At 46.4% G+C, this 16,857-nt stretch overlaps 1 long non-coding RNA gene and 1 pseudogene across 1 annotated transcript; one reads left to right on the forward strand and one right to left on the reverse strand.

The window, feature by feature from the left end:
- Positions 1 to 16,857, forward strand: part of LOC125506667 — a 37,983-nt pseudogene that overhangs the window by 8,151 nt on the left and 12,975 nt on the right.
- Positions 4,028 to 4,462, reverse strand: LOC125555485. Its single transcript, XR_007304724.1, has 3 exons — positions 4,429 to 4,462; positions 4,246 to 4,341; positions 4,028 to 4,158 (listed from the first exon to the last, which is right to left on the reverse strand). It is a non-coding gene; the product is annotated as an uncharacterized LOC125555485 (long non-coding RNA).

The following is a 16,857-nucleotide window of genomic DNA, read 5'->3' on the forward strand; positions in this document are numbered from 1 at the left end:
CTGAAATATTAGTACTGCTCCAAGATGTTTCTCGAAAATTAATGATATTCATTTGACTTTTACTGGGCTATACAGCCAAGTATATGCACACTATGGCAATATGCAGCCTTGAGATAAATATAAATATTTTCCAAGGGTGTATTAACATGTGCCGCTAACTTCAAATTAAAAGGACGTCGGTGGATCATTTAAAATGCATACACTTTTCAACTTCAGTGATTAATCTGCACTTATGGTGCCGTTACCTCTTTTGTTATTTCTGATACTTTTCTTGTCTGTAGGACAATGGAAGTCCTTTGTTCGGAGAGGGAAACCAAGTTGAAGTGAGTGGAAAATACTTCGGTGCATCCTGGAGTCCAGCTACTGTTCTTAAAGTGATTTGTGCTTCACATTTTCTAGTACAGTACATGCATACTGAAAATGATGGGTACACGAAGTTTTTTGAAACAGAAACTTTTTCATGGCCCTACTTGTGTCGGAAAGTGCCAAACTTGAAACAAAAACTTGTAGCAGTGGGCATGGAGCTTAGTTCTTCAAGCATAACATTTTAAAGCAGAAATCAATGCACCTCATTGTTATAATTTTTTGCCCTACTACTTTAAGCACTGTTGGTACAACATGAACTGGACTTCTTGGGGGTGACTGGATTTTGGGCAAACTTTCTTGCTGATATTGGCCAAATTATGTGTGCATACTCCATCCAATCTAATATATAAATCTGAGATCTTGAAGCTTCATTCCTTTGGTCACCCAAGATATGTTAATGAAATGATTTTTTCACTCCATTTGTTTGTGAATTTGCCTACCTGTTCTCATGTGACTCAGTGAGCATGCATTCAAGTTTTTTCTGTAGGTCTATTTAGCATGACCCAGTGCTATGTGTTTTTAGCTACTTTAGCATTCAAATGAACATAACGATGAACTTGGATCCAGGGCATGTACTCTACCCAGAGCATGTACAGTCTGCCATATTTAGAAATTCCAGGATACCAGACACAACTATGCCCTTAATTAGTAAATTTCCTTCAACAACCCATGCTTATGATCTGAGAACACTCTATTTATGTACTGATGTACATTGGATGCCCGGCTTTTAATTTTGAGTGTGTGTAATGTGATGTCTGGCATTCACATGAAGTGGCACTCCTATATTTGCTTATAATATAAATACTTGTTTGTGCATAAGCAAATATTTTGTTTATGCATACCTGAACTCCTAGCTAGCACTTGACAACTTATTCTCTGGTTTCCTATTAATTAAATGGTACACCCTCCATTCCAAATTACTCGTCGTGGTTTTAGTTCTGGTTTCCTGCCTCTTTGATTTGTTCAAGTATTATCGGCACATTAGTTCTTTCATTGAGTAGTGTGTATTTTCTGCTCATCTAGGTTTGACAACTAGTTCCTTGCTCTGCTCTGCTCCTGCTAGGTGCTCGCAGAGGAGGCCAAGGCGCAGTAAGACAAGGCCGTCTTCAAGGTGCTCGATCTGGTACGATCTTTTAACCTCGGAAGGTTGAACCTATCACCGACGACGACCGTCATCGGTGAGCTGCTAGTTGCCTCGGCCTCCCGTGGCATCTCCAACCGCCCCTACTCTTCTGACGAGCACATGCTGCAGCTCCTAGAGAGGTATGCACCTCCGTCCTTCCCCTTCCGCTATTGATGCTGCTCAGATTCCCCAGTCTTACTCATCTTGTCTCTTGTGTAGGGTGCACGAATGCCACTTCTTCCACCAGCGACCCTCCCCTCTGCGCCCAGCCTGTGGAACACTTCGAATCTTTGAAGTCGCCAATGTCTTCCTGCAGGTAGCACCCCCCTGTCCCTCTCCATCCTCCATTCCCCTGCAGTTCCATTTTTTCTTGAAGTCATCCTACATACCTGCATAATTAGGCACATATGCTAAAGTGAAACTAGTGCTATATTGCATCAAATGGTTATTCTTGGATTTGGTACCAGTTTTGGCCTGGCATGTGCTTCATACCTTGCTTTCGTTTTCAGTAGCAAGTAGTGCCTTAGTACCTTTTCTATCATCTAGTGTCGATGGATCGAAATTTTGGCTGTTATGTATTTATTGTAGCATCGAGAATGGCTCAAACCTGAAGTTCTTAGGCTATACATATGGCTATGCTCCATTCTTTTGTGCATTTTAATTCAGTGTTGGTGTTGATTTGATTCCCATGTTTAGAAACAAAATACTGTAGGATAAATAGGTTAATCTTCTTGGTTTGTTCGTGTGTAGATGACTGATGAGCTGATCTTCTTCCACCAGTGGTAGCGGGAGGTGATGCTGGAGCAGCACATCGATCAGCAGATCATCCTGCCATTTGGGCAGGGAGAAGCTGGGATAGCCCTAATGCAGTGACATCACCATGTGGCAAATCCAGTAGATTGACACAATATTGGTGCTTGGGTGACGGGACAAAGTATGTGTACTAGTGATGGTACACGATATTCGTGCTTCTCATTGATGTTATCTATGATCAGCTAAAATTTGTGCTTCTCGTCCAATCTATGTTGATGTGCGCTTGTGCACTTGTTGGGCCTTGAACCTTGCTGTGTAGAGGAGTCGATTGATGATGTATTGTATTTCATGTGATGTGTTACTGAAATGAAATATATGAAATATTATATTATGTTGTATCTGTTTTCTAATGGGCCCATCCTTAAATGTGCATGCTTTTGCTAAAATAATGCATCAGCCCAAATAAATCAAACCAATTCAATTAAGAAAATAGGTATCGGGCTGGGCCCATGTCAGCTAGATTGGTGGATTAGGCTGTGAAATTTACGATGATTGGGCCAGGCCCATGTAGGATAGATTGATGGACTGGGCTATGAAATTTATGATGATTCCATTTGGTCACTAACAATGCCACGTCAGCTCAGCCATGTCAGATCCTACGTGGCTCAGGCAAATGGGTAGTGACCTTTCTGAAATTTTGGTCTTTAGTCTAGCTATGACCAAAATTCCAAAAAGGTCAAGTTTGTTCGTTCTTGACGGCCAACTGTTGACCTTCTGAATTTGGTCAAAAAAGGTCAATAAACGATAAATATGACGAATCAACGACCAAAATGGGGAGTCATAATTGACCGTATTTCTTGTAGTGTAGTCGGCATAGTATAGCCGTCGGCAGTGTTTTTCGTCTGACGGCAACGGACGGCGCCGTCAAAAGCGCTGACGAATCACGCAATGCCACGTCGCAGAGCTATGCCGATGGCAAAGCCATCGGCATATCTCTGCCACGTGGCAACCCGTGGTACTCCTGGTGGCAGGGCTATGCCTACAGCAAAGCCGTAGGCATAGATGAATCTATGTCGACGGCTTTGCCGTAGGGATATCTCTGCCACGTGTCATCTCCTGGTTCCTCCTGACAGCAGGGCTATGCCTACGGCAAAGCCGTCGGCATAGATTTTCAGCTGTGCCTACGGCTTTGCTGTAGGCATAGATGTGCCACGTGGCAAGCCTGGTAACTCCTGGGCGTATATATGCCGACGGCTTTGCCGTAGGCATAGTTTTTTTCCATGTTTTCTCTTTTCCAATTCATTTGACAGCATTTCAAAACAGAACAATATGAAATTATGCAGAAATATGACAATTCATCATGTAAACATACTCAAGTTCATCTACACATACTCAAGTTCACCATCATCATCTAAACATACTCAAGTTCATCACATCATCTAAAGATCATCACCGACAGAAGTTCATGAACATAAAAGTAGTGCAAGACATGAAACATCATAAAAGTAGGAATATGAAAGGCATGGCACGATGGCCACATGCACGGAATCATCAAGCAAGACCACCTCCGCCAAAACCACCACCTCCTCCGCCAAAACCACCACCACCTCCGCCAAAACCGCCATCGCGACCACCACCACTCTGCCAGATCGGAGTGACTGGGGTCGACGGAGCAGGAGTTGAGCCACCGGTCCCCTACATGTTTCAGAAAAGATTCTAACGGTGAATATGATATGATAGTGTTTCATGAACGAGAACTAGTTTGCCAGTAGTTAGGCAAATGTACTAACCGGACCATCACTGCCTAGTGCCACCCATTCATCGAACGTGGGCACGTGTGGGGGTTCTCCCGCAGGTGGTGGTGGGGGTCCCATTTGTGGTGGATCCGTGCGGTTACTCCAAGACGCCAACATAGCCTGAATGTTAGTTAAACAAGCAAACTAGAAGATCAGAAGGGATGAAAGTGCAAAATTTTAGCTTGGTTTTAAGAGGGCAAAACTAACCGTCATCATCTGACGGTTGTAATCATCGTTTGCCTTCACTCGTTTCAAGTACTCCCGCACCTCGAGATTCCTATGCTCGACAAACTCCTTATATGCCTACATAATTTAGGTTGTTTCTAAGTGAGCAATGCTGAAAATAAACTTAGAATGCTAGATAGAAAAAGATAAAGAGGAAGTACTTACAGCATGCTGGCGGGCTAAGGGAGTCTGTGAACGCCCCGTACTCTCCAATTGGCTCGGGTTGGTAGCCCGAAGTTGTGTGTACGAGATCGAAGGAGTGATCAAGCCGTCGAAACACGGATACCGGCCATTCTTCTTCCCATGGATGGCCACCACCGCCGTGTCGTCGATCTGAGACTGGGCGACCTCAGCAACAGGAACATCTAGATGCAACTCCTGATAGTGATGAATGTAAGACCCCAGGTGCTCCTCGGTCTTGCCGTAGTACTGGCTCTCGCCCTCCTTGCGATGACTCTGCTCGCGGGCCAGCTTCCACGACTCCATGTCTGAGAGCGGCCTCTTCAACTTGTCCTCCTACAACGTCAAATAGAAGTTATCCATACATAAGAACATGATGGTAAAGAAGAACAAAAATGCATCATGCACATAGATATACCTTCATGGCCTTGAAGCGCCAGTGGTTCCTGTTTCCTTGGCCGTGTGTCCCGTCGGCTCCACGGTTATCCCGGGCCTTGATGCTCTTGGCAGAAAACTCTGCATCGGCGCCGAGCCACCTATCCACCAAACTCGCCCATCCATCATGCCTTCCATAGCACCAACGAGGAACAACCTATGCAAATTTTGGAAGCATGACATGTGAGCACGAAACATATAGTTGACTGCTTGAAACAATGAAAAGTTAGTAATAGTTTCCATCATGAACTGCTCCCTGCTCAAGGTAAGTCGTAGCATCTGCGCTTGAGTTTTGGTCATCTTTTGGTGCAGGTAGTAGTGGTAGTACTGCGAGACAGCAACCCAGCGCACCTCGTACTGCAACTGACGAGCTTTCTTCTTCGCAGCCGCAAGCAAGACCACATCGGCTCTGGCCTTGTGCTCGTCAAGAACTCTATAGAGTTGCTGCAATCATGCATAAACCAGAAGCAAACAAGGCATGAGTTGAGTGATTCAATGATAAACTATGAACAAAACTGAAGACAAGTGATTCAGAAGAGAACTTACCCAAAATTTGGTGATCACGGCCTTAGCGGCCGTCCCGTACTCCGCGTTGCTGTAAGCCTTGTAGTGGGCCCAGCTCGTGGCCAAAACCCGCAGCTGTGGGTCCCTGTCTGGCCGCGGGCAGAATAGGCCAGGCCAAAACTCCTTCAACAGGACAGTGATAAGGCCTTCGGTTTACGGCCCTTTCCGCGAAGGATCCAGTTTCTGCAAAAGAATCAAATGATTGCCATGTGTACAATAAGAAAATGTTGTCATGTGTTGAAAATATGATTGAGAGGCACTTACTCCGTCCCCACAGGTTCAATGAGCCACTTGTGCTCCTTGATAGAAGGTGGTGTAGGTAGTCCGGCATTACCACGCAGCCACCCCTGCGGAGCACCCGGTGGCAAGTCACCCCACAACTCGGGATCAACCTCCCCTCCACCCTCCTCGGCCTCCTCCTCACCCTCCTCCTCGGCCTCCTCCTCCTCAACCTCCTCCTCGGCCTCCTCCTCCTCGCCATCAGGAACATACTCCTCCTCCTCAGACTCAGAAGGTTCCTGTGTATAGGAGGGCATCGAAGAAGACCCTCCTATTTCGGACACGGCCCGGAGTTTTTTGCCCCGGTTGCCTCTCCCCCCACCTCCTCCTCCTCTAGGGGCTCTCCCCCCACCGCCTCCTCCTCTAGGGTCTCCTCCGCCGACCCCTCCACCTCCATGTGAGGTGTCATCCTCGCGTAGTCAGGAGGGAACCTTGTGGGCTCGTCCACTCCGAGTAAGTCCTTTAAATTTACTGAGGAAACTAGCGCCGCTGGACTTGCCCATGATTAGCAAACCTGCATTGAGAAGAGAATAAACAATTAGTAAGGATATCAATTAAACAAGCATACAGGAAAAACATTAATACCAGAAGAGCACATTAAGCATACTATTGTAATGATCATTAAAAGAACTTACATTTTCTAGAAACCATATGAATCATCACTATTGTAATCTATTTGTGGACCGGTCTCATCATCACTATCATGCATATCTTCTTCGTTGTCTGACGGAGGTGGAGGCTCTTCCTCATCGTCAGCATCTTCATTTAACTTTTCAAGCATAATTATGTCTCTTTGATTCACAACTGCCTCACCATCAATCCGTGCGTCGTTGTCGTTTGGGTCCAGGTCAACATAACCCAAGTCATCATCCTCGTTGTTTCGGACCACGTCATCATGTTCCTCTTGATAGAACACTCCCTCGTATGTCATGGGGTTTATGTTGTAGTAATCATCATCGTTTGGGTCCGGTAGCTTACCATGCGGCGACACCTTGAACACAACTTCCCAACCCTTTAGGTACTCTTTCTGGCATGGGTAAGGCAGATAATATACTTGTGTGGCTTGGGTAGCGGCGATAAAGAGATCAGCTCCGGCATAGACGGTTGATGGTTTAACTTCAACTAAACCAACAGAAGGCGTATGTCTCAGACCCTTTTTGGGGTCGAACCATCGGCATTTGAACACAGTGAGACTTAGGTGTTCGCGGCCATGTTTGAATGTAAGCTCGTATATTTTTCCTACCCTTCCGTAGTAATCTACTTTATTATCTCCCTCAGTGAAGACTCCGGTATTTATGGTTTTGGGATCAGGCCGACTGTTCTGGTGCTCCTCTGTATGGAAGCGATACCCATTCACATCATACTTTTCGCATGTCATGACGACAGGATCAAAACCCATAGAAACCCATCTCAATTCTTCATCCATTGATTCGGTCGGATCATTTCCCTACAAGTTTAATTGAAATTATAGGGTGCATGAATTTAATTGAAATTATAGGGTGCATGAGTTTAATTGAAAGTGTAAAAAATTACTTTCTGCATGAACCACACAACGAAATTTTTCCTTCCATCAGCACCCTTTCGGAGAAGAGCAAGTGCCTCCGCTTCAGTAGGAGGCAGCATTAATTCCCGTCCATTCTTCTTCAACGAATCGACTACAATAAGAAAAGCGGTATAAGAACTAGGCAAAGTGAACATAACGAATTGACTCAAAGAATGGTGCTAATGTATTACCTCATCCACTCATCCTCAACTTCCTTGATGTTGTGCAAGATATAGAACATGACATCCTCCCACTCATCTCGTGGCATGAGATAAGGTTTTGAGCATCCAGCCCTACCACCTTGCCCGATGAATAGAGGCAACTTGGGTTCTTCTGTATTGTATCGAGACACCTTATTGTGCAACGTGGGAACATGGTCCGGATAGTAGGCTGTCCTGAGGTCTGCCACCTCCTCTAGGATAACTGCCTCAGCTATGGAAGCTTCAATCTTAGCTTTGTTTCCACATTTCTTTCTCAGATGCTTGTTCTGTCTCTCAGGGCCGTACTGCCAACGATTCTGCACAGGGCCCCCCAACAATACCTCGTTCGGGAAGTGCAAAAGGAGATGTGTCAGCGGAGTAAAGAAGCCTGGTGGGAAGGTCTTCTCTAGCTTGCATATCAACTCCGGCGCCTTCTTATGCATTTCTTTTATCGTCTCAGGACATACTTCTTTAGCACAAAGCATGCGGAAGAAATGGCTTAACTCCGCAAGCACACGCCAGACACGCTCGGGAACATAGCCCCGAACCATCACCGGCATAATCTGCTCAATCCATACATGATAGTCATGACTCTTGAGCCCGGTCACTCTGCCCGTTGAAAGATTGACCCCCTTACTTATATTCGACGCATAACCATCAGTGAACTTCACGACGTGTTTCAGCCACTTGAATGTCTCCATCTTATGATCCTTTTTAAGTACGAAGTCAGCATCGGGCTTGAACCAAGATTTTCGACTGCCTGTGGAAGGCTGCATGTGTAGACGTGGTCTATCACAAATATTCTGTTGATCAACTCTAGCATTAACATTATCCTTTGTCTTATCAGGAATGTTGAGGATCGTGCGAAAAAGGGACTCTGCGACATTCTTTTCGGTGTGCATCACGTCTATGTTGTATGGAAGTTTGAGGTCCTTAAAATAGGGAAGCTGCGTGAAGGGGGTAATGTGAGTCCAGTTGTGCGTCTCACCATATCCTTTAAAAAAAAATTCCATTTACCTTTTCCTTTGCCCTCGCCCTCGTCTTCGCCTGTGGCTTTGCCTTTGCCTTTGCCTTTCCCCTCACCGGCAGGCTTAAGAGCTTTCAGCTGAGCAAGCACATCCGCACCAGAAAACATTGGAATCTCGTTTACTTCATGGACAACTTTGCCTTTTGTGAAGTTCTTCTTGTCTTCCCTATTAGGATGGTCTGGAGGGAGGAACTGTCGATGCAGGTCAAATGCAACATAATTGCCACCCTTCTTTAGCCAAATGAAAATCAAGGCCTGCATGCACACTGGGCAAGGCATCTTTCCACTTGTACACCATCCGCAAAACAGGGCATAACCGGGAAAGTCATGCATGCAATATTGTAGCCAAACTTTCATCAAGAAATTTTTCTGCAGATGTCGGTCGTATGTCAACCTCGGGAAGTACCAAGAATGGTGCAAATCATCCACCAACGGCTGCATAAAAACACTCAAATTCTTCCCCGGATATTCAGGCCCCGGAATTATAAGCGACAGGAACATGGTCTTGCATTGCATTATGGCGCCGGGAGGGAGATTCAGCGGAATAACAAATACGGGCCAACAGCTATATGGATTAGACGACATACCATATGGATTGAACCCATCACCTGTTATAGCAATTCTGACATTCCCAGCCTCGGCTGCTTCCTCTGGGTACTCTATATCGAATGACTTCCATGCTTCACCTCCTGATGGATGTACAATTTTTTTTGGATTGTACCTTTTCCCTTCCTTGTGCCACTTCATCATTTTGGCAGACTCCTCGGTGATGAAAAGGCGCTGCAGTCTTTTTATAAAATCAAGATACCGAAGAACCTTCACAGGGATTTTTAGCTACTGCTTCTGACCATGCTTATCGACCACCTCAATATACCGAGAGGAACCGCACTTCCTACAGTACTTGTCATCCGCATACTCATGCCTAAACAAAAGGCAATTCTTTGGACAAACATGTATTTTCTCATAGTCCATCGAGAGCGCCTTCATGATTTTCTTCGTAGCGTACATGGTTTTCGGCAGTTCATGGCCCTCAGGCAGGCTGTTAGCCCATACTCCCAGAAATGCTTCAAAGCAACCTCGGCTACAGCCGTACTCAGCCTTGGCTGCCATCAGTTGCGAGATGGCATCCAGCACAGACAGCTTGGCACCCTCATAGAGAGGTTTCTTTGACGAGGCCAAGATTTCCAGGAAGGCCTTTGCGGTTTCCTCCGGCTCCTCCGGTTCATTCGCTGAATGTGACGAAGGTGTCGGCTGTGCAGCAAAGACATCATCTAGCATGTCTCTAACCCCATCGTCCTCATAACCAGTGACGCGTTGTCGTATCACATCCTCTCTACCACGGTCCCGCTGGGCAAAGTTTATCGGCATATTAAAGTTGGGCATAAATCCATGCGTGCGAAGGTGCTTAGTCATCTCACTCTTATCTCTGCGGATACGCCTCTTACATCTGGCACACGGGCATTCTGGCACCATCCTCATTGGACTACGGAATATCTCTTTCAAAAACACATCAGTTTTCTCGACCCACTCTGTTGTTACTTGATTCCGACGGAAAAACCCACTATACATCCACTGATTATCTGCCATCTCTGCTTTATTGGAAGCCACACAACAAAATTAAGGATTCATTTAAATTACCCACATCAATATTTTACTTTTTACAAGGTTGACGAGAAACGACATTTAATACACCTACATCTCTAATAGGTAAAGATGGGCCCTAATCCCACCCGAGAATGTGTAGATTGAGTACGGTCCATGCTCTACCCCATTCCGAGACAAAATTTCGGCGGCACCTCCCCGCTGTTCTCCAAATACACGTCTCGGCAAAATGCCGAGAGAATGTGCATCCGGAGAACAACAGGGAGGCGCCGCCGAAATCTTGTCTCGGAACGGGGTAGAGCATGAACAACGTACCCAATCTACACATCCTCGGGCTGTCCGTGGAAAGCGCTGGACAATCTGAAAGAGTTGCGGTGATAAATATGCAATTGAATGCATATTTATCGATGCAACCCTTTCGGACGGGAGACCTAGGTTACGCGACTTGATGTGAAAATTTAATCTAGTGACATGGAAAAAAAGTGGACGAGGTCATGGAATTGTTGCTCACCCTCCGATGTAGAGGATGTAGTCGATCAAAGGAGGGACGATCCTGGACCAACACCTCCAACGTCGACGGTGACTCCATCAAGATGGGAACACCACAAATCCTGTTAATTCCATCAAGTGAAAAAAAATTAGGTCTTCACCTCACATTAACCATTTTGCACAACATTATGAATCGACATGAAACAAAATGTCAAATTGCAAAAAAAATCTTTATTAAGTATTTTAGAAACCAAGTGCCTCGATTTGCTTCTTATATATGAATCAACATAGGCCCGTCGGCGTAGATGTCGTCAGCGTAGTCTTGTCAGACCGTCGGCATAGTATAGCCGTCGGCATAGGGGCCTATGCCAACGGCCTGACGTCAGCCGTCGGCATAGTATAGCCGTCGGCAGTGTTTTTCGTCTGACGGCAACGTACGGCGCCGTCAAAAGCGCTGACGAATCACGCAATGCCACATCGCAGAGCTATGCCAACGGCAAAGCCGTCGGCATACCTCTGCCACGTGGCAACCCGTGGTACTCCTGGTGGCAGGGCTATGCCTACAACAAAGCTGTAGGCATAGATGAATCTATGTCGACGGCTTTGCCGTAGGCATATCTCTGCCACGTGTCATCTCCTGGTTCCTCTTGGCAGCAGGGCTATGCCTACGGCAAAGCCCTCGGGATAGATTTTCAGCTATGCCTACGGCTTTGCTGTAGGCATAGATGTGCCACGTGGCAAGCCCTGGTAACTCCTAGCCGTATATATGCCGATAGCTTTGCCGTAGGCATAGTTTTTTTCTTCCCTGCTTTCTCTTTTCCAATTCATTTGACAACATTTCAAAACAGAACAATATGAAATTATGCCGAAATATGACAATTCATCATGTAAACATACTCAAGTTCATCTACACATACTCAAGTTCACCATCATCATCTAAACATACTCAAGTTCATCACATCATCTAAAGATCATCACCGACGGAAGTTCATGAACATAAAAGTAGTGCAAGACATGAAACATCATAAAAGTGGGAATATGAAAGGCATGGCACGATGGCCACATGCATGGAATCATCAAGCAAGACCACCTCCGCCAAAACCACCACCTCCGCCAAAACCACCACCTCCTCCGCCAAAACCACCACCACCTCCGCCAAAACCGCCATCGCGACCACCACCACTCTGCCAGATCGGAGTGACTGGGGTCGACGGAGCAGGAGTCGAGCCACCGGTCCCCTACATGTTTCAGAAAAGATTCTAACGGTGAATATGATATGATAGTGTTTCATGAACGAGAACTAGTTTGCCAGTAGTTAGGCAAATGTACTAACCGGACCATCACTGCCTAGTGCCACCCATTCATCGAACGTGGGCACGTGTGGGGGTTCTCCCGCAGGTGGTGGTGGGGGTCCCATTTGTGGTGGATCCGTGCGGTTACTCCAAGACGCCAACATAGCCTGAATGTTAGTTAAACAAGCAAACTAGAAGATCAGAAGGGATGAAAGTGCAAAATTTTAGCTTGGTTTTAAGAGGGCAAAACTAACCGTCATCATCTGACGGTTGTAATCATCATTTGCCTTCACTCGTTTCAAGTACTCCCGCACCTCGAGATTCCTATGCTCGACAAACTCCTTATATGCCTACATAATTTAGGTTGTTTCTAAGTGAGCAATGCTGAAAATAAACTTAGAATGCTAGATAGAAAAAGATAAAGAGGAAGTACTTACAGCATGCTGGCGGGCTAAGGGAGTCTGTGAACGCCCCGTACTCTCCAACTGGCTCGGGTTGGTAGCCCGAAGCTGTGTGTATGAGATCGAAGGAGTGATCAAGCCGTCGAAACACGGATACCGGCCATTCTTCTTCCCCTGGATGGCCACCACCGCCATGTCGTCGATCTGAGACTGGGCGACCTCAGCAACAGGAACATCCGGATGCAACTCCTAATAGTGATGAATGTAAGACCCCAGGTGCTCCTCCGTCTTGCCGTAGTACTGGCTCTCGCCCTCCTTGCGATGACTCCGCTCGCGGGCCAGCTTCCGCGACTCCATGTCTGAGAGCGGCCTCTTCAACTTGTCCTCCTACAACGTCAAATAGAAGTTAGCCATACATAAGAACATGACGGTAAAGAAGAACAAAAATGCATCATGCACATAGATATACCTTCATGGCCTTGAAGCCCCAGTGGTTCCTGTTTCCTTGGCCGTGTGTCCCGTCGGCTCCACGGTTAGCCCGGGCCTTCATGCTCTTGGCAGCAAACTCTGCATCGGCGCCGAGCCACCTATCCACCAAACTCGCCCATCCTTCATGCCTTCCATAGCACCAACGAGGAACAACCTATGCAAATTTTGGAAGCATGACATGTGAGCACGAAACATATAGTTGACTGCTTGAAACAATGAAAAGTTAGTAATAGTTACCATCATGAACTGCTCCCTGCTCAAGGTAAGTCGTAGCTTCTGTGCTTGAGTTTTGGTCATCTTTTGATGCAGGTAGTAGTGGTAGTATTGCGAGATGGCAACCCAGTGCACCTCGTACTGCAACTGACGAGCTTTCTTCTTCGCAGCCGCAAGCAAGACCACATCGGCTCTGGCCTTGTGCTGCAATCATGCATAAACCAGAAGCAAAAAAGGCATGAATTGAGTGATTCAATGATAAACTATGAACGAAACTGAAGACAAGTGATTCAGAAGAGAACTTACCCAAAATTTGGTGATCACGGCCTTAGCGGCCGTCCCGTACTCCGCGTTGCTGTAAGCCTCGTAGTGGGCCCAGCTCGTGGCCAAAACCCGCAGCTGCGGGTCCCTGTCTGGCCGCGGGCAGAATAGGCCAGGCCAAAACTCCTTCAACAGGACAGTGATAAGGCCGTTCGGTTTACGACCCTTTCCGCGAAGGATCCAGTTTCTGCAAAAGAATCAAATGATTGCCATGTGTACAATAAGAAAATGTTGTCATGTGTTGAAAATATGATTGAGAGGCACTTACTCCGTCCCCACAGGTTCAATGAGCCACTTGTGCTCCTCGATAGAAGGTGGTGTAGGTAGTCCGGCATTACCACGCAGCCACCCCTGCGGAGCACCCGGTGCCAAGTCACCCCACAACTCGGGATCAACCTCCCCTCCACCCTCCTCGGCCTCCTCCTCACCCTCCTCCTCGGCCTCCTCCTCCTCAACCTCCTCCTCGGCCTCCTCCTCCTCGCCATCAGGAACATACTCCTCCTCCTCAGACTCAGAAGGTTCCTGTGTATAGGAGGGCATCGAAGAAGACCCTCCTATTTCGGACACGGCCCGGAGTTTTTGCCCCGGTTGCCTCTCCCCCCACCTCCTCCTCCTCTAGGGGCTCTCCCCCCACCGCCTCCTCCTCTAGGGTCTCCTCCCCCGACACCTCCACCTCCTTGTGAGGTGTCATCCTCGCGTAGTTGGGAGGGAACCTTGTGGGCTCGTCCACTCCGAGTAAGTCCTTTAAATTTACTGAGGAAACTGGCGCCACTGGACTTGCCCATGATTAGCAAACCTGCATTGAGAAGAGAATAAACAATTAGTAAGGATATCAATTAAACAAGCATACAGGAAAAACATTAATACCAGAAGAGCACATTAAGCATACTATTGTAATGATCATTAAAAGAACTTACATTTTCTAGAACCCATATGAATCATCACTATTGTAATCTATTTGTGGACCGGTCTCATCATCACTATCATGCATATCTTCTTCGTTGTCTGATGGAGGTGGAGGCTCTTCCTCATCGTCAGCATCTTCATTTAACTTTTCAAGCATAATTATGTCTCTTTGATTCACAACTGCCTCACCATCAATCCGTGCGTCGTTGTCGTTTGGGTCCAGGTCAACATAACCCAAGTCATCATCCTCGTTGTTTCGGACCACGTCATCATGTTCCTCTTGATAGAACACTCCCTCGTATGTCATGGGGTTTATGTTGTAGTAATCATCATCGTTTGGGTCCGGTAGCTTACCATGCGGCGACACCTTGAACACAACTTCCCAACCCTTTAGGTACTCTTTCTGGCATGGGTAAGGCAGATAATATACTTGTGTGGCTTGGGTAGCGGCGATAAAGAGATCAGCTCCGGCATAGACGGTTGATGGTTTAACTTCAACTAAACCAACAGAAGGCGTATGTCTCAGACCCTTTTTGGGGTCGAACCATCGGCATTTGAACACAGTGAGACTTAGGTGTTCGCGGCCATGTTTGAATGTAAGCTCGTATATTTTTCCTACCCTTCCATAGTAATCTACTTTATTATCTCCTTCAGTGAAGACTCCGGTATTTATGGTTTTGGGATCAGGCCGACTGTTCTGGTGCTCCTCTGTATGGAAGCGATACCCATTCACATCATACTTTTCGCATGTCATGACGACAGGATCAAAACCCATAGAAACCCATCTCAATTCTTCATCCATTGATTCGGTCGGATCATTTCCCTACAAGTTTAATTGAAATTATAGGGTGCATGAATTTAATTGAAATTATAGGGTGCATGAGTTTAATTGAAAGTGTGAAAAATTACTTTCTCCATGAACCACACAACGAAATTTTTCCTTCCATCGGAACCCTTTCGGAGAAGAGCAAGTGCCTCCGCTTCAGTAGGAGGCAGCATTCCCGTCCATTCTTCTTCAACGAATCTACTACAATAAGAAAAGCGGTATAAGAACTAGGCAAAGTGAACATAACGAATTGACTCAAAGAATGGTGCTAAGGTATTACCTCATCCACTCATCCTCAACTTCCTTGATGTTGTGCAAGATATAGAACATGACATCCTCCCACTCATCTCGTGGCATGAGATAAGGTTTCGAGCATCCAGCCCTACCACCTTGCCCGATGAATAGAGGCAACTTGGGTTCTTTTGTATTGTATCGAGACACCTTATTGTGCAACGTGGGAACATGGTCCGGATAGTAGGCTGTCTTGAGGTCTGCCACCTCCTCTAGGATAACTGCCTCAGCTATGGAAGCTTCAATCTTAGCTTTGTTTCCACATTTCTGTCTCAGATGCTTGTTCTGTCTCTCAGGGCCGTACTGCCAACGATTCTGCACAGGGCCCCCCAACAATACTTCGTTTGGGAGGTGCAAAAGGAGATGTGTCATCGGAGTAAAGAAGCCTGGCGGGATGATCTTCTCTAGCTTGCATATCAACTCCGGCGCCTTCTTATGCATTTCTTTTATCTTCTCAGGACATACTTCTTTAGCACAAAGCGTGCGGAAGAAATGGCTTAACTCCGCAAGCACGCGCCAGACACGCTCGGGAACATAGCCCCGAACCATCACCGGCATAATCCGCTCAATACATACATGATAGTCATGACTCTTGAGCCCGGTCACTCTGCCCGTTGAAAGATTGACCCCCTTACTTATATTCGACGCATAACCATCAGTGAACTTCACGACGTGTTTCAGCCACTTGAATGTCTCCATCTTATGATCCTTTTTAAGTACGAAGTTAGCATCTGGCTTGAACCAAGATTTTTGACTGCCTGTGGGAGGCTGCATGTGTAGACGTGGTCTATCACAAATATTCTGCTGATCAACTCTAGCATTAACATCATCCTTTGTCTTATCAGGAATGTTGAGGATCGTGCGAAAAAGGGACTCTGCGACATTCTTTTCGGTGTGCATCACGTCTATGTTGTATGGAAGTTTGAGGTCCTTAAAATAGGGAAGCTGCGTGAAGGGGGTAATGTGAGTCCAGTTGTGCGTCTCACCATATCCTTCAAAAAAATTCCCTTTTCCCTTTTCCTTTGCCCTCGCCCTCGTCTTCGCCTGTGACTTTGCCTTTGCCTTTGCCTTTGCATTTCCGCTCACCGGCAGGCTTAAGAGCTTTCAGCTGAGCAAGCACATCCGCACCAGAAAACGTTGGAATCTCGTTTACTTCATGGACAACTTTGCCTTTTGTGAAGTTCTTCTTGTCTTCCCTATCAGGATGGTCTGGAGGGAGGAACTGTCGATGCAGGTCAAATGCAACATACTTGCCACCCTTCTTCAGCCAAATGAAAATCAAGGCCTGCATGCACACTGGGCAAGGCATCTTTCCACTTGTACACCATCCGCAAAACAGGGCATAACCGGGAAAGTCATGCATGCAATATTGTAGCCAAACTTTCATCAAGAAATTTTTCTGCAGATGTCGGTCGTATGTCAACCTCGGGATGTACCAAGAAGGGTGCAAATCATCCACCAACGGCTGCATAAACACACTCAAATTCTTCCCCGGATATTCAGGCCCCGGAATTATAAGCGACAGGAACATGGTCT

Source organism: Triticum urartu, chromosome 5, assembly GCF_003073215.2.
Source record: "Triticum urartu cultivar G1812 chromosome 5, Tu2.1, whole genome shotgun sequence".
NCBI classification, from domain to species: domain Eukaryota; kingdom Viridiplantae; phylum Streptophyta; class Magnoliopsida; order Poales; family Poaceae; genus Triticum; species Triticum urartu.